Source organism: Equus asinus, chromosome X, assembly GCF_041296235.1.
Source record: "Equus asinus isolate D_3611 breed Donkey chromosome X, EquAss-T2T_v2, whole genome shotgun sequence".
Taxonomy (NCBI): Eukaryota; Metazoa; Chordata; class Mammalia; order Perissodactyla; family Equidae; genus Equus; species Equus asinus.
Window position 1 is genome coordinate 63,562,023 of NC_091820.1, and position 19,010 is coordinate 63,581,032.

Below are 19,010 nucleotides of genomic sequence, written 5' to 3' on the forward strand. Positions count from 1 at the left end.
TTGCTTCTTTAGATGAAAATGAATCATAGGCCTTAATATAAGGGATAAAATGTACAAAACTCTTAAAAAATATAGGAGTAAATCTTCATGATCTTGGATTAGGCAATCGTTTCCTACATATGACACCAAAAACACAAGTGACAAAAGAATAGAATAGATAAATTGGATTTCATCAAAATTAAAGACTTTTGATTAGAAGGATACCATCAAGAAAGTGAAAAACAAAATAGGAAATGTATATCCAAATAATATATCTGATAATGGATTTGTATCCAGAATATAAAAACCTCTTTCACCTCAATAATAAAAAGACAACTCATTTAAAAATGAACAAAGATTGAATAGACATTTCTCCAAAGAAGATATGCAAATGACTAATAAGCACATGGAAAGAGGTTCAAAATGGTTATTAAAGAAATACAAATCAAAACCACAATTAAATACTACTTAACACCCCCTAGGATAGATATAACAAAACAGACAGACTATAACATGTTCTGGCAAGGACTTGGAGAAATGGGAACCATCATGCACTGCTTTTGGATTGTAAAACGGTGCAGCCACTTTGGAAAATAGTTTGGCAGCTCCTCAAAATATTCAGCCCGTGGTTACCATATGAAACATCAATTTCATTTTTAGTTATATACCTAAGAGAATTGAAAGCATATGTTTACACAAAAACTTGCACATGAATGTTCATAGCAGCATTATTCTTAATAGCTAAAAAGTAATAACAGCCCAAATGCCCATCAACTGTTGAGCATGTAAACAAAATGAGGTATATCAATAGAATATCATTCAATAATGGAAAAAAAAGTTAACTATACATGCTAAAACCTGAAAGAATCTTGAAAATATGAAGGTAAGTGAAAGAAGCCAGTCATAAAAGATGACATTGTACATTTCTATTTGTATGAAAAGCACAGATAAAGCAAATCTATAGAGACAGAAAGTAGATTAGTTCCTGGGACCAGTATAGCAGTGGAGATTGGGAGTACTGCTAATGGGTAAGAGTTTCTATTTGGAGTGAAGAAGTGTTCTAAAATTAGACTGTGGTGATGATTGACTGTGTGAATATACAAAAACCCTGAATTGTATCCTTTAAATCATTTAAACCTTTTTCTAGGTGAGTTATATCTTAATAAAGATGGTAAAATAGTGCATAGTGTCCCCTTTACCCTTAAACCAACTTCCCCCAATAGTAACAGCTTATATAACTGTATAACAACATCAAAACCAGGAAATTCATGTTGGTATAATACTGTTATCTAGATGAACGACCTCATTCAGTTTTTACCATTTTTAAATGCCTTCATCTGTGTGTGTTTCTCTATGTGTGTTTAATTATAGGCACTTTTAATAGATTAACGTAACCAGCACCAAAATCAAGGTGTGAAACTCTTCCATCACCACAAAGGAACTGCCTCATACTACTCTTATATTCACACTCATCTTCAGTGCTTATTCTCTGGCAATCACTAATCTGTTCCCCAGATCTCGTGTTTCATCATTTCAAAAATGCTATATAAATGGAATTGTACACTATGTAAACTTTTGAGATAGGATTTTTCTGCTAAGAGTAGTACCCTTGAGATCCAGTCAGGTTGTTCTGTATATTGATAGTTTGTTCTTTTTATTGCTGAGTAGTACTACATTGTATGGATATACCAGTGTTTGATTAACCTTTCACCCATTGCAGGACATTTGAATGGATTCCAGTATCTGGCTACTGAAAATAAATTTTCTACATTCATGTACAGTGTTGTTTGTGAACATAAATTATCATTTCTCTGGATTAAATGCACAAGAGTGCTACTGATGGCTCATATGCTAATTACATATTTAGGGTTTTTCTCTGATCTCATATCTTTATTTTTTTACAATTTATCAATTACTTTTTATTGAGGTAACATTGGCTTAAACATTATATAAATTTCAAGTGTGCATCATATTTTTGTTTCTGTGAAGACTACACTGTGTTCACCACCAAAAGTCTAATTGCCATCTGTCACTGTATACATGTGCCCTTTTTCTCTTTTCACCCTCTCTCCTCCCTCCACTCTGGTAACTACCAGTCTATTCTCTGTGTCTATGTGTTTGCTGTTTTTTATTGTTTTTATCTTCCACATATAAGTGAAATCACACAGTATTTGACTTTCTCGGTCTGACTTATTTTTCTTAGCATAATTCCCTCAAGGTCCATACATGTTGTCACAAATGGCAAGATTTCATCTTTTTTTATAGCTGAGTAGTATTCCTTTATGTGTATATATATATATATATATATATATATATATATATATATATATACAAATATATACCACATCTTCTTTATCCATTCATTTGTTCATGGGCATTTAGGTTGTTTCCAAGTCTGGGTTATCGTAAATAATGCTGCAATAAACATAGGGATGCAAATATCTTTTTGAATTAGTGTTTTCATATTCTTTGGATAAATACCCCAAAGTGGAATAGCTGGATCATATGGTGGTTCTACTCTTAATTTTTTGAGGAATCTTCATACTGTTTTCCATAGTGGTTGCACCAATTTACATTCCCACCAGCGGTGTATGAGGGTTCCCTTTTCTCTACATCCTCCCCAACACTTGTTATTTCTTGTGTTTTTAATAATAACCATTCTGATGGGCGTGAGGTGATATATCATTCTAGTTTTGCATTTTCTTAATAATCAGTGATGTTGAACATCTTCTCATATACCTGTTGGCCATCTGTATATCTTCTTTGGAAAAATATCTGCTCAGATTCTTTGCCTACTTTTTAATTGGGTTCTTTGTTTCTTTGTTGAGTTGTATTGAGTTCTTTACGTATTTTGGATATTAACTCCTTATCAGATATATAGTTTGCAAATATCTTCTCCCAATTGCTAGGCTGTCTTTTCATCTTGTTGTTTTTTCCTTTGCTGTGCAGAAGTTTTTTAGTTTGATGTGATCCCATTTGTTTATTTTTGCTTTTGTTTCCCTTACCTGAGGAGATATGATATTCAAAAAGATACTGCAAAGGCCGATGTCAGAGAGCATACTGCCTATGTTATCTTCTAGGAGTTTTATGGTTTCAGGTCATACATTCAAGTCTTTAATCCATTTTGAGTTAATTTTGTATATGGTGTAAGATGGCCCGTTTTCATTTTTTGCATGTGGTTGCCCAGTTTCCCCAACACCATTTATTGAAGAGATTTCCTTTCTCCTTTGTACATTCTTGGTTCCCTTGTCAAAAATTAGCTATCCATATACGTGTGGGTTTATTTCTGGGCTCTTGATTCTGTTCTATTGAGCATCGTGTCTGTTTTTGTGTCAGTACCATGCGCATTTAGTTTTTAAGACATAGTGAGCTTGTTTTACATAGTCTCATCATCAGTGTATGAGAGATCCAGTTTTTCCACATGCTTACCATTATTGATATGATCACTGTTTTTTTAAATTTAATTTGTTCTAAAAAGTATGTAGTTACAATCATTATGGCTTTGATTAGAATATCCCTAATGGCTAATAACATTGAAAATCTTTTCATGTGTTTATTTGCCCCCCGTATAGTCTATTCATTGAAATATCAGGTCATGTTTTTGTGCATTTTCTAATGGGATGGTTTGTTTTTTACTATTCTGTTTCTTTTTAAACAGCTATCTTGAGATAGAATTGATATATAAAATTATGTAAGTTTAAGGCATACAATGTGATGATTTGACACACGCACATATTGCAAAATGATTACCACATTAGGCTAGTTAACATCTCTATCACCACACATAATTACCATGTTTTTGGTGGTGAAAAATTTTAAGATCTAATCTTTAGCAACTTTCAAGTATGTAATACAGTATTGTTAACTATAGTCACCCATGCTGTACTTTAGATCCCCAGAACTTATTCATCTTATAACTAGATGTTTGTACCCTTTGATCAACATCTCCCCATTTCCCTCACCCCCAGCTACCGGCAAACACCATTGTGTTCTCTGTTTCTACGAGTTTGGCATTTAAGATTCCTCATATAAGTGATATACAGTATTTGTCTTTCTCTGTCTGATGTATTTCACTTAGCATAATGCCCTCAAGGTCATCAATGTTGTCACAAATGGCCAGATTTTCTTATTTTTTAAGATTGAATAATAGTCTGTGTGTGTATACATATGTATTTGTGTATATATATGCATGTATACACATATATATGTGTGTGTGTGTACATATATATATATATATATGATATTTTGTATTCATCTGTTGATGGACGCTTAGGTTGTTTCCATGCCCTAACTCTTGTGAATGATGCTGCAATTAATATAGGAGTGCAGATATCTCTTTGAGATATTTATTTCATCTCCTTTGGATATATACATCCAGAAGCGAGATTGTTGGATTATATGGTAGTTCTGTTTTTGCTTTTTGAGGAAACTCAATATTGTTTTCCATAGTGCCTGAACCCCTTTGCATTCCCACCAATGATGTATAAGGGTTCTCTTTTCTCCACATCCTCACCAACACTTGTTATCTCTTGTCTTCTAGATGATAGCCATTGTAACCATGTGAGGTGATATCTCATTGTAGTTTAGATTTCCATTTCCCTGGTGATTAGTGATGTTGAGCACCTTTTCACGTATTTGTTGGATATTTGTACGTCTTCTCTGGAAAAATATCTTTTTAGTTCTTCTGCCCATTTTTTAATCAGATTATTTTTTTCATACTGAGTTGTATCAGTTCTTTATGTATTTAGATATAAACCCCTTATCAGATACATGGTTTGAAAATATTTTCTCCCATTCTGGAGATTTTCTTTACACTTTTTGGAGGGTTCCTTTTGTTGTGCAAAAGCTTTTCAGTTGATGTAGTCCCACTTGTTGACTTTTGCTTTTGTTGCTTGTGTTTTTGCCATCATATCCAAAACAATGACACTTGCAAAATTTGGGAATTTTTAGCCATTATTTATTCAAATACTTTTTCACCTCACATCTTCACATCCTTTCTTCTCTCCTTCTCTCTGACCACATGAATGTTAGAACTTTTATCATAGTCCCACCATCCCTGAGACTCTATTTGTTTTCAATCTATTTTCTCTCTGCTGTTCAGATTTGGTATTACCTATTTATCTGTCTTTGAGTTCACTAATTCTTTCTTGCATTGTCTCCAAACTACTATTGAGCCACCCAGAAAGGTTTTCATAATTTCAGTTACTATATTTACTAATTTTATAATTTCCTTTTCATTCCATTTTATATTTTCTATTTCTTTGTTGAGATTTTCTATTTTTCCATTTGTTTCTAGAGTGTTCACAATTGTTCATTGAAACATATTTATTATTCTTGCTCTAAAATACCTGTCAGACAATTCCAACATCTGAGTTATCTCGATGTTGGAGTGCGTTAGTTTCCTTTACTCATTCAAATTGGTTTCTTTTATTGTTGTTTCATATTGTTATATGATAAGTGATTTTGTATTGCATTCTGGACATTTCATGTAATGTATTCTGAGACTCTAACTACATTTAATCTTCCTTTTTAGCTGGCTGTTACCCTGTTTAATTATAGCATGTAGGACCATATGGGGTGGATATTTAGCTCTCCACTGGTCCCTGCTGACACCATCCTGGCCAACGCAGGGTAGTAACCTGCACTGCCATTTTGCCAGTTGGTAATGGTACAGGATTAGCACTTTCTTCTGTTCTAGTGACACCTCTCCAGTAAAAATGGAGCACTGACTTGTACTGTCTCATTGCCACTGACTTAGGGTGGCAGTTCAGTTCCCTACTGTTTCCTGTTGTGATAAGGGCAGGCATGGTAGCTAACTAGCACCACCTCTCACTGCCTTAGTCTACTTCATTTGTTTCAGGTGTATATGGAAGTTCAGTTCACACTGACTTCAGATTGGGGGAAGTAGAATACCATCAAGCACTATAATCTTATTCTGAATTATTGCTGTTGGGTTGAGATGGAAGCTTAGCTCCCTCTAAGTATCACTTACGGCAAGGAAGGGAAAAGCAGAGAGCCATTTAGAACTGCCTTACACTGTCTCATTCCATTTTGTTGGTGCTGGATGAAGATGTAAGCTCAGCTTCACTCTGAGCCACACTGCAACTAGGGGAGTGGAAAGTAAAGGGCCTTGAATTGCTTCATTCCACCTTGTTGTTTCAGGGTGGAGTTAGAATTTCAGCTCTCCACAGGGCCCCTCTGACACTGGAGAAGTGTGGATGAGAATAAGAGGGCCAACTAACACTGCCTTACACTGTCTCTTTCTACTTCATTGTTGCTGGGTGGTAGTGGAAGCCCACCTTTCCACTTGGCCTTGTTGACACCACCCAGGTGGTGGAATCAAAGTGCTGCTTACTATTACCAGGCAGAAAGTAAAAGTTTAGTTATCTGCTCAGTCCAACCAATACCACCCTGATTGGAGAATTGGAGCACTGCCTGCTACCTCCAAGGGAGCTAAAGTTTGCATTCTCACTCAGTCGAAGGACACTACAGATGGGGAGAAATTTCTCTATTGATATTTGGCTTGATTATGGTGGGCACTGTCACAAATGCTATCTGTTTTACTTTGCCACCCTTTCCTGAGTTCTTTGGATAGAGAGAGTCTGCTTTCTTTGGGGCCTTTATGTTTTTGCTTGTTGAAAATTCTGTGTTGCAGTTTTCTCCAGCATACTGTTGAGGATATATGGGAGGAAAATAAAACCAATGGAACATACCACTGTGTTGCTCTTCAAGTCCCCCAATCCCTAGGCTGTTAGTCTTCTTCTTTTCACTTTTCAGAGTCTTCCTATGCTTTCTGTATTAGTGTTTAGTTGTATGAGGAAGGACCTGGGAGAAATGGGGCAATTCCACCTTTCCCATAACTAACAGTCTCCCATTACATTTTTAAGAGGGAAATATGAAAATATCTTAAATATTTTACAAGGAAATTGTTAAAATTTGCTCTATGGCCTCAGTAGAAGTTTGTACAGCCATTCAAATTATATCGTCAAAGAATGTTTACTGACATGAGAGAAATATCATGGTATGTTTAAGGAATGACAATCAGAATGCAAAATTACATATACAATTATGATACCAATTATATAAGATGTGTGTGTGTGTGTGTGCGCAAATATTCTTATGCTTGTGTATGCAAGTTGATGAAAGAAAAAAGGCCTGAAAATTTTACCAAAATGATAGCAGTGGATATTTTGAATATTAGGATTATGGGTGATTTTTATGTTCTGCTTTATAACTTTCTCTATTTTCAAATGTTCTACAATGGACATATCTCACTTTCATAATCAGAAAAAAAAGATTTTAAAGAACTCCATTATATTAGATATTCAAGTCTCAACAGAACCATTCTGGTTCTTGCCAGTGACAGAACTAAAATAGTGAGCTTAACCCAATTACATTATGAAATGTATAGAATTTCAGGAGAGTAGAGAGATTGTGTAGAAAAAGGTAAGCTGCAGAGAGAACATGGTAATAACTTCCTAAAGTTTGAATTGAAATTACATAAGTGTTGATGAGGTTCAAAAATGTTTTGAGCAACTACCACCAAGAATTTTTTTTTAATAACTCAAATGATTTTTACTTATTTTCCTGCTTTTGCTCCCCAAATCCCCCCAGTACATAGTTGTATATTTTAGTTGTGAGTCCTTCTAGTTGTGGTATGTGGGATGCCACCTCAAAATGGCCTAATGAGCGGTGCCATGTCCACGACCAGGATCGGAACTGGCGAAACCCTGAGCTGCTGAAGCAGAGCGTGTGAACTTAACCACTTGGCCACAGGGCCAGCTCCTACCACCAAGAAATTTTAAGAAATTATTTGAATTCTCACAGGCTGATTTTTTAGGCACTTTGTATATCTTTTCTTATGAAATTACTAATCCACTATCGTTAGATGGAAACTCTGGAACCTGTCATAGGAAAATCTCAGACCCAGAAAGACCTATTTGTTTTATTTTTCTCTCTTTCCTACTTCATTTTACCATATCTGCCAAAGGTCTCATGGCCAACCTCATATAACTGGTTTGACTGAACAGTCCCCACACATTCAGTTTCATGCAAACCCGAAGCTCACTTTATTCTCACAATCATAGATAAATTCTTTGATAAGCCCTGTTTTCAAGTCAGCAGTGGAAAAATCAGGTTAAACTCAATCTAGTCCCACCCACTTCAGTTACTTTGGGTTTAAAGGTAGTTTCTCTTTGATACATAACTACAAAATTTGGGTTTTATTATTATTCTGTTGTTTGTTGCCACTCTCAGTCTCAGGACTAGACAAAATCATACTCCTCAGGCAAGATGTATGTCAGGCTGCTAGTTTCTGACTGTAGTAAAGAGGGTCATATCTTGCTCATTATCTCTCCCCCACTCTAGCCTTCTTCCTCTCCTCTGCACCTTCTCCACCTGCTAAAGTGGTTGGTATTTGAGAAGGGGGGCCAACTGTTAAATTGCGGATACACATGCTAATAGTATTGAATTTGCTTCTTCCTTTTAGTTAGTTCTTGTTGCTTCTCTGTTGGGTGCTGTAAACACAAAGACAAACTGATAGCCTGTGTGGTGGTCTTCTGCCCCAGGTATATGCTGAATGGCAATGACTTCCACTTTCAGGATGTTCTGGGAATAGGCAATAGGTGCACCTGAAACTGTCTTCTGCTTTAGTTCTAAAGCACAGGAGACTCAAGAGTTGCATTGTTGGGGCCGGTTCTGTGGCCGAGTGGTTAAGTTTGCGCGCTCCACTACAGCAGCCCAGGTTTCGGATCCTGGGCGTGGACATGGCACCGCTTGTCAGGCCACGTTGAGGTGGCATCCCTCATCCCACAACTAGAAGGACCTGAAACTAAGATATACAACTATGTACGGGGGGGTTTGGGGAGATAAAGCAGAAAAAAAAAAAAAAGATTGGTAACGGTTGTTAGCTCAGGTGCCAATCTTTAAAAAAAAAAAAAAAAGAGTTGCATTGTATTTTTCCTCAGTGCCACCATCAATGATTTTGAAAACCCTTCTTTTGTGCTGCTTGCTCCCTTATTCAAATGGGTCAGCTTTCTGATTCATATTTCCCTTTTAACTTCCCAGGTCCCCTTTTGTATTCTCCTGGAGCCATGTGCTTCTAGGTTGGGTGTTTATGTGTGGATGTGGTGGGGAATTGTGAGGACTGACTTCTACTCTCTCTCTTCACTTAGGCACCCAGCACCATAAATCTTTAAACCAGCCCAGCATGGGACAATTCTGTGAATCTCCAGGCAAGATGTAAATACTTGCTTTATATCTCTCAAAAGTGATGGGAAATTCTCTTTGGACCAACCCTACTTTTGGGGAGTAGCAAGCCAAACAATCCCCACTCACCTTGAGGAAGAAGATGAACAGTAGAGCAATCTCTCATTAGCTGTGCTCTCTCCAAGCGGGTGACCTCCCTCTTTCCCCACCCATATCAAGCCTTTTTCATATATCCAAGTAAAAAATAAGACATTGTTATATTGGTTCCTAGTAAGCTCTATGGTGATCTGTGTAGTTCTGTAAGTAGGCATTTATATAAATTTAGATGGTGAGTACATAGCATCTTTTGTTCTCAAGGTCTAGTTGTCTCCATAGTAAATCCTGTACAATATGGTAACTTAGGGAAACTGGTGTTTCACATCATCATGTTGTACTCATATCAGGGAAAATGGGACAACAAAGCTCAGCAAAAGTTACTAAACCAAGGCAACTTGATTGAAAAAAAAGTTCTTTCAGCCATCTCGCATTAGAAAACAAGGGGGCTTTGTGTTCAATTTTCCAAAAGTGCTAGGTAAGATAAGATAGTACAAATCTTCTTCAGGTTGTAGCTAAGTAATGCCTCCTTTTGGGTTAATCATAATCTCATTACCTAAAAAATCTGCAGATGTTCTAAAAATAACTAACAACCAACATTGTCTCCTATGGGAGATAGTGCTTTTACAGCCTATAGTTAAAGCTTTTATTATTCAAGAATTTGGTTCACTTATTGTTTGTTTTTCCCCTTTAACTATATATTAAGAATAAAGATAAGGAAGGAAAGTAATACTGATCATCCATTATGTTCTAGGCACTCTATGTATGTTATCTCATTTAATACTTAAACTATCCTCAGAGAACTACTGTGTCAAATGAGATAGGCTAATAAGCATTTTGTAATGCATAAATTGTTTTACAAATATGAGTTTATTATAATTCCAACAATAAATTTCTTATGCAATGAGATGAAATGCACCAAATGTATTTAAAAGTGGCCATTAATTAGCTTCAATGGAGAAACCAAGTTACAAGGTTGGCGACAGTCATTTTCAACCTGCCTGTCTCTTTCAATAAGAAGGAGAGAAAGATATCTCTTTAAGATAATATCTCTTCAAATAAAGAATGGTAACATTATAGGCACAGTTTTTGGAGAACTGATGTGACATAAATCAGAAAATCATGATCCTTATTCCTTTGATATGTGCACGTTCACTCAAGAAAATTAAAAAATCAATTCTGAGTAAAAAAATGTAATGTTAAAACATTGAATGCCAACATACTGTTCAATTGTGTATATGTTTTTCAGGTAAGTTTTTGACCAATTCAGGTCATTGTAATCTGAAACTAGTTGATGGGCTTCCAAAAGCTACACTTTTCTTAAAATAAGCACTTTTATATGCATGAAATAAATATTACGTTATTAATATTCTTAGACTCTTCATTTAGCTATTTCATCATCTAAGTTAACAGGGGTTTTTCTTAGTGATTTGTATTTCTCTTGTATTTCTTTCTCTTGTGCCAATGGCACAGTCTTCCAGGTGCTTCCAGTATTGGAAGCAACATGTAAAGTTCAGAATCACTGGGTCAAGCCTAGAACTTAATACCTTCCTCTGATAAAAATTGGTGGAGTGGTAGGTGATTGAGAGCCAGTTTTTCTGAACTAGGGCCTGGCAAACAATTTCCTCCTTCATCTCCAACACGGTCAACTAGTCTCTAGAATTTTGCATTCTACAGTTGGGAGGGAGCTTCATTTCTTGGAGGAGGCGAGGCCTTGACTATTAAAAGCCTAGTAACCAAGGAAGTCAAGCATTCCAAGAAGAAGAAAGAGAGCACCTTATGTAAAGATAGTTTGATGAAAGAGATCATGAGACTTTCTGAGGCATCAATTTTATTTAATTTTTATTGATAACCCAATGAGTTAGGTATCATTATCCCTCCTTTACAGGTAGGAAGTGAATTGCTTTAGAGCATAGATTACCAAGCAATTTGGATGTAACATACTGATGTGCAGAGAAAAATCAATCCCTTCAACCTTTGTGGTGATCAGAAGGGGCCTGGAAAGACTAGAGTCTCCAAGTCTCTGGCCACATGCAGCCATTGTGGCATCAACTTACCTGTACATTACCCCAATGTACTGCACAAGTGTTATCATTTTTTATGTGTTCATAATGTAAAAAAAGTTTAGGAAGCCTTGGCTTAAAGAATTAGTTGTCTTAAGTAAGAGGTAGACCCACATTTAGAATCCAGAAGTTTTGACTCTGTGTCTAGGGCCTTCTCCCTACCTCACAACATACTGTGCATTTGGGAAGATTTTTGCTCAGGACTCTAGAACTTCACACTCTTGTCAAGTGAGCATATTTCCTTTTCACTATTTGACAGGATGGGAGACATTAGCACTGAAAGGAACCTTAGAGGTCATGTAGTCTCATCCTTTCCTGAGCATGTTATCAAAAGGCACAGAGATTGCCTTTTAATAATTATTCTAGGAAGTTTATTGATTTTTAAAAAAAATTAAGAATATTTAGTTCAACAAAGAAACTTGATAGTAAAGATAACTGAAATAATTTTTTAAGATTGCAATTTTATAGTTACAATTTTAATTCTATTGTTATAGTCATATCATAAAAGATGTGATGTTTCTGTAGTTTCTCCTGTTTTAAAAAAAGAATAAATCACAGTGGTACTCCAAAGGGAAGCTAGATCAATGTAATCAGTTTTTATTATAAATATGATCTGTAAAGCATTTCTTTTAACAGAGAATCACAGGGCCTATTCAACCCCACTAACAAGAAAGTTGTTTTCAGAAACACTAAACTTGTTTCAGGGTTGCAAAAAGGATTCTTTATTTGTAGTGAGACCAAATTTGATTTCAGATTAACCAGAACGTGTAGACACACCAGAAAATTACTTCCATCAGTATCACTTTTTGGAAACTAATAATAAAAATCACATTAGAACAATTTTTAGACCATGTATCTTGAAAGTTGACAGTTAACACGAAATTTTATCAGGAGGCTGCAGTCGTGATGTGCCTTTCTGAGTGGTTGTTTCTGTTGCTGAGGAAGAGCAATCCTCTTTTTTGCCTACATGCCAAACTGGCCCTATGTGTTGTTAATCAAACACTGACTGTGCTTTCCTGCCTTTGGGCCATACTCCCACTATTCTCTCAGCCTGGAAGGAAGACTTCCCTCATCTCTGATTGTCCAAACATATTTACCTATCCTTGAAGATTTACCTCGACATTCCCCATCATAAATCCTTCCTTAAGCACATGCACACAGACTGAAGATCGTTACCTCCTATGAATGCCCATATCATTTTATATATTTTATTAAATATATTTTATGTTTAATAAATATTTGGTATTTTCTGAAAACATAACCTTATTTCATCTGTATGTTTCATCTCTCCCTTATTAGAGAGTTCTTTGAGCATAGGATTTTCTTAACTCCATAGCCTCCCACAGCACAGCCTACCTCATACAAAATTCTGCATGAAAGAAGTATTCAATAAATGTTTGTTGAATTGAGATTGAACTAAATCTCCAGATGATAGGGTTGCCTCCAATGTTAAACCCAGGTCCAGAACATTCTAGATCTTGAAGATTCCTCTCACCTTCATCAGTATGACAGAAACTTGAAAGAAATGTTCCAAATTGATTATCACTGTGGAGGGATATTTATGTGGTAAATATGCTCTGTAATGTAATCTTGACAACTCCACTTTTTTCTCTACACTTTCAGTCCAGAAAGTAAACATTCCCCTATGTGAATCTATTTATTTGAGTAAAATTACTCAGTAAATTATGAAGTGACAAAAGTAAATAGACATCAAATGAAGTGGATTTGTATGTTAAAGTAAAAGGAGCACTAAACTTGGAGTCAAGAGGTCTCAGAGCGTCACTCTACTAATAAATAACATGCCCAATGCAATAAAAGTCTAGGGTGCAATTTCCTTATATGTTAAAAAATTATAATTCTTGTCCTGTCTACCTTGTAGACTACTGAAATTACACTGATTTATAGATTCATTCATCAGATATTTACTGAGAGCCTGCTTTATGTCAGGCACTACTCCAGGAACAAGGAAAAGAGCAGTGAATATGACAGAAAAGGCCCCTGCTGTCATGGATTTTACATTCTAATTCGAAAAATGATAATAAACCATCAAAAAATAAACAAGAAAATATACGGCAGCAATAAATTATATAAATAAAATAAACTAATACCATGTAAGAGAACATGACCAAGTGTAAACACTCATGAAGACTGCATGCCCAGGAAAGTCTGAACTGAAGGGACATTCGAACTAAGATTTAATTGAAAAAAAGGAGCAAGCAATGCAAAGATTTGAAATAAGAATGTTCCAGGTAAAAGGAAAAGAACATGCAGAAGGCATTAGGTGAGAACAAGTTTGGTGTGTTCTTGGTACAAAATTATGGTCAATGTGGCTGGAGCAGAGTAACGGAGAGAGTGGCAGATAACAAGGGCTGTGAGATAAGCAGGGTCCAGATTACTTAAGGCCTTGTATGCCAAGGTAAATAGTTTTAACTTATTATAGGTATCATGGGAAGCCAACAGAGGTTATTAAGCTAGGAGGCTAGAGACTATGGTTCTAAAGTGGCCTTGGATTTGTGCAAACAACTGAAACTGAAGTCATTTGCATAGAGCTGACACACTGAAGGACTGCTACCTTCATGAAAAGCAGACTAAACAACCCCACTCATACTTGTTAGGAAATCAGCCAGGAAGCTATCATCTGGTCACTACTGTGAAAGAAAAAAAAAAGGCTCCTATAAGAAACCAAAACCCCAAAGTTGTGGTATGATTAGATATAGGATTCATATTTAAATTACATTTATGGTTTTAGAAACCAAAGGCAAGAAATTAGTGTGAAAATTGACCTAAGACTAGTAAAACCACTGAGACCATGGCAGAAGCAAACACAGAAACATTCTATTGGAACTTTTTAACAATCCAGGGCTCTCTGGACATGCATAGGAAAAAAAAGTAAGCATAAATAATGCAACCCCATGTTAGAAAATTTTTAATTCCATAAGTAAACTATATACAGTGATAGAGAGTACACACACACACACGAAAATTAATGACAAAATTTGAGATAAAAGAATATTATGAAGGATATTCTGAAATAAGTATGTTTAAAATTATAAAGGGTTTCAAGAGAGAATGTAAGCCATAATGAAATAGAATAATACTGTAAAGAAAGATTCATATCTGAAAAAGAACAAAATACAAATCCTAGAAATGACAATCATCCAAATTAAATTCAATAAACTTGATAAAGAGCAGTTTGACATAGTTGGAGAGAAAATTAGTGATTTGAAAAGCAGAGATTGTGGAAATAACACAGACTGGAACACAAAGAAATAAACAGACGGAGAGTAGAAAATAGTTTGAAATGTGGAAAATAAACTGAGAAAGTGCAGCATACATATTACAGACTGAAGGTTTGTGTCCCCTGAAAGTTCATATGTTGATATGATGATATTTGGAAAGTAGTTAGTTTTAGATTAAGTCATGAGGGTAGGAACAACATGATGGGATTCGTGCTCTTATAAGAAGAAGAAAGATAGATCTCTCTCTCGCTCTCTCTCCCTTCCCCCCATGTGCATGTACTGGGAAATTCCATGTGAGCACATGGTGAGGAGGCAGCCATCTGCAAGCCAGGAAAAGAGCTCTCGCCAGAACCGATCATGCAGGCATCCTGATCTCAGACTTCCAGCCTCAAAAACTGTTAGAAAAAGAAGGTCTGCTGTTTAAGCCACTGAGTCTATATTTTGTTATTGCAGCTCAAGCAGACTAAGAGAATACATCTAAAAGGAATTTAAGAAAGAGAGAATAGAAATAATCAGAGAGAGACAATTTTCTGAAACTGAAGAAAGATGTGTCGTCAAATTGAAAAAGCAAACTGATTCATGAACAGAATAAATACAAATAAATACAAACCTAGACATAATGTGGTATACCTGCAGTAAAACAATGACAAATAAAATATTGAAAGCAATCAGAGAAATACAGTTTATCTACAAAGAAGCAATTATACTGAGAGTATATTTATCATTAACAATAATTGACTCCAGCAGACAATAGAATATTATTGTCAAAGCCTTAAAGGAAAACAATTACCAACCTAGAATTCTATATCCAACTAATTTATCATTCAAGCGTGATAGTTAAATAACTAAATTTTCACACAGAAAAAGATAAGACAGTTTACCATTTACAGACCTTTGCTGAAAGAGGCATTAAAGGTTACCCTTCAATAAGAAAGACATTGAATTAAGAAAGAATGGGATGTAAGATCAATGAGAAACAAATAAATTAGGAATATATGGGTAAATATAAATAAGAATTAACATTTAACAAAATCAAAACTTATAATAATGACTATGGGAGGTTAAAAAAAAGTGGAACTGAAACACAAGTGATGTAAAATAAAATTGAAGATGGGAGGAGGTAAATGGGGTTAAAATTTCGAAAGGCTTTTTGAATTTTTCAAAAGGATATTAGAGATATTAATTGATTTGTTGAAATTTAAATTTAATCACCTAAAGGGGAATTCAAACATAACACATAATTTCCAAACCAGCATAGGATGAAAAGAAAGACATCAAGAAAACTTAAGGGATGCAATGGAAGGCAGGAAAGGAGAAAAAAAAAAAAAAGCAAAGGAAAAACATGGTTAATAGAAAACACAGAGTGAGATGGCAGAATTAAGTCCAAATATATCAGTAGTCACAATAAATATAAGCAGGCAAAACTTGTATATAAAGAGAATAAATTATACATGCAAGAGTAGGATCCTTAGTATTACCATAGATTTCACGTAAAGTGAGACATATGGATTCCATGTAAGGAAAAAAAGGTTGAATTTCAAAGTCGTCCAAAGTGTATCACTGGAAGAAGCCCAATCAGTCTACTGTTTTTTATTTGTTAATTTTTATTTCTAAATTCTTTATTTTAAGTAGGTAATATATGTACATTAAAAAGAGGAAAGTGAATTATTTTTAATATCAATGTTGTTTAAAATAAACAAAACTTGAAAACAACTTAAATGTTAATCAGGGAGCAGCTAAATAAGCTATGATATGACCATATAAGGGAATTCTAGCTAGCAGTTTAATTGATTGAAGTATCTCGATAGGCGTTAAAATGGAAATATCCAAACAGGCAATTAAAAAAAAGTTGCAGAGTGACATCTGTTATAATACTAATTCTTTTAAAACACCCACACACATAATATTAAGTTAAACCATAGGAAATTGTCAATATTTTGATTATAAAAATGGCACTTTTATATAATGCAATCTAAATAGTATATTTTGGGGGGTATATTTACGTGTCCATAAATGCATAGTAAATGCTCTGAGAGGATACACATTAGGCATGGTAGACAGAGAGAACTTGAGACTTACACATAATATTTCAAACTTTTTACAAGAGGAATATATTAATATACTATTTTACAGCTAATTAAAAAAGGATTACCTCATTACATCTATTGAGTGACTATTATGGACAAATCACATTGTAGCAATGTTTTGGCGTATTTTTACATTGCTCTATTGTCCTCCTCCCAGGAAAGAACTTTTAGGACTGAACAATTTTACCTAAGAGTTTACTTCCAATGGGCCTTTGATCTATCCTTCCAGTTATAACCACACAAACCATTGTCAGAGCTGGATGGCATTTGCCAGGTAAACACAATATTTTAAAATAAATGTTGTTAGATAGCATTCAAGCCCTTTCCCTTCAGAGTTGCAGTAATGCTACATACATTCTAGAAAAGTTCACATTAATGGAGAAAACAAGCTTTCAATGGGACTTCATCTTCTGAAGTCGAGAAAAATTTAGCATCCATCCCAAATTGCCGCTGGGGTGAGAAGGAAGTGAACTGCAGAGTGAGCTGTCAGCAGCTCCTCAGGATCTGACGGAGTCCAACACATGCTCCCCACATTCTGACCTGTGCTGTCAATCACCATTCACCAATAGCCCATTCTTCTTACACAATTATCATCTGTTCCCCAGACATCATTTGGATATAATTTTTTTGTGGGTTGTCATTTATCATTATTTTTGGAATAAAGAGACAGTAAAGCGTTCTTTGGAGTGGGTTTTTCCCCTACATTCCATATATTCTTAGCCTACAGAGAAGAAAGTAGCTCCCTTTTTATACCTAAGTGCCCTACATTTTATCAATAGAAATACCAAACTTAAAGTCTTTTAGGGAAAAAATCATTACTTGAGAGACTTTAGCTTCCAACTCAGGGAGGTTTTGACTTACAGTGATGAGCCACACGAGGCACATCAGTCTGTCTGCTAGCCCAAGCAAACAATAAACAAGGATAAGCACAAACATGATGGTCTGTCATTTGAGTAATTTGTTCAACTATACAGTTACATGCAAGGAAAAATTTCCTTTGCACTAAATTATAATTTTTGGCTTAATTCACGTCAACTGATTTGACAGGTCCAGAAAGTATTTTTTCCCCTTTAGAACAAGTCTTATTTTTGATTTCTTAATTCTTCTGTCAAAATGTTAGTCATGATTTCCACTCTCTAGACAAATTCGTTTTCTCATCCCCTTAAAGTAGGTTTTGCTTTAAATCTTCAAGGCCCACACAGTTTCAGTTTTTTACTTGGAAGAAGACGAAGACTCCTACATTAATTTTACAAAGAAACCTCTTTACTTGAGGTAATGGTCTAGAGGATTAGCAAATTATTCTAAATAATCCAATTGCTTTGGTATGTAGCTATGCTCTCATAGTAAAATATGATTTCATATTACCACTGGTAGTCTTGTCATTCTTCCTTGCTCTCCCTTTACACTACCATATTTATTTATATAGCATTTTATTCCTCAAAAATATCCCAATGTTTTCCAGACATTAGCTCATGGGTGAAAGGTAGAGACATAGAATAAGGGTTGCTATTGCCATTATCTAGCTGAAAAAGAAGTATGAAGAAATATATTTTCATACAGAGAGACATTCAACCATAGAACCTCATGATATAAAGAGATGGAAGGGAAATTTCTTCCTCCCACATTTTATAGATAAAGAATCCGAGGTTTAGAGAAGGTGAGTTGTTTAATTTCACACAGAAAGTTAGTGACAAAGCTGAGGGAGAACTCAGATCTTCAGACTCCTACACTAGTGTTATTTCTACTACAGTATAGTAAGCAAAAATGTGTAGGATAAAATAAAGATAAAAGAGAAAGATACAGGAGTTTGCTCTATATCATTTTAGGACACAATATCAACATGAACATCAAAGATATTCAGTCTTAGAAATACCTCAAAGCTGACAGGCAATTCAAGTCCTACATGTTCAGGGCTGTGCCACAGGAGAAAGGGAGAAAAACAATGATCCAAGAAGAAGTCACCACAAAACAGTCAGAAGGCATAGGTTATTTAGATAAAATTGCCATAGTTGGGTGTCATATGTGGCACAGTAACGTAGCACAATATTTTATAACTTAAGCCCTGAGTTTCCTTTAATTTTCAGAGGGGAAAAGTCACCCTTTTCTGCTGTTTGCAGGGAGACTACTGCAATGTTTAGAATAACTAGAATGGAGATGATCTTACCTGCTGGCATCTTGCGTGTCAGATGCACTATAGAGAGCATAGCAATGAAACTTTGGGCTCATGTATGAGTTATTCTTCAAGGCCAAAGATTGGATAAGTAAAGGCAGCTCCCTAGAGTTAGTTGTCTGGCAGAAGAATAAGGGCCCCCTCCCTGTTGTACACACCTCACAAGTTACTT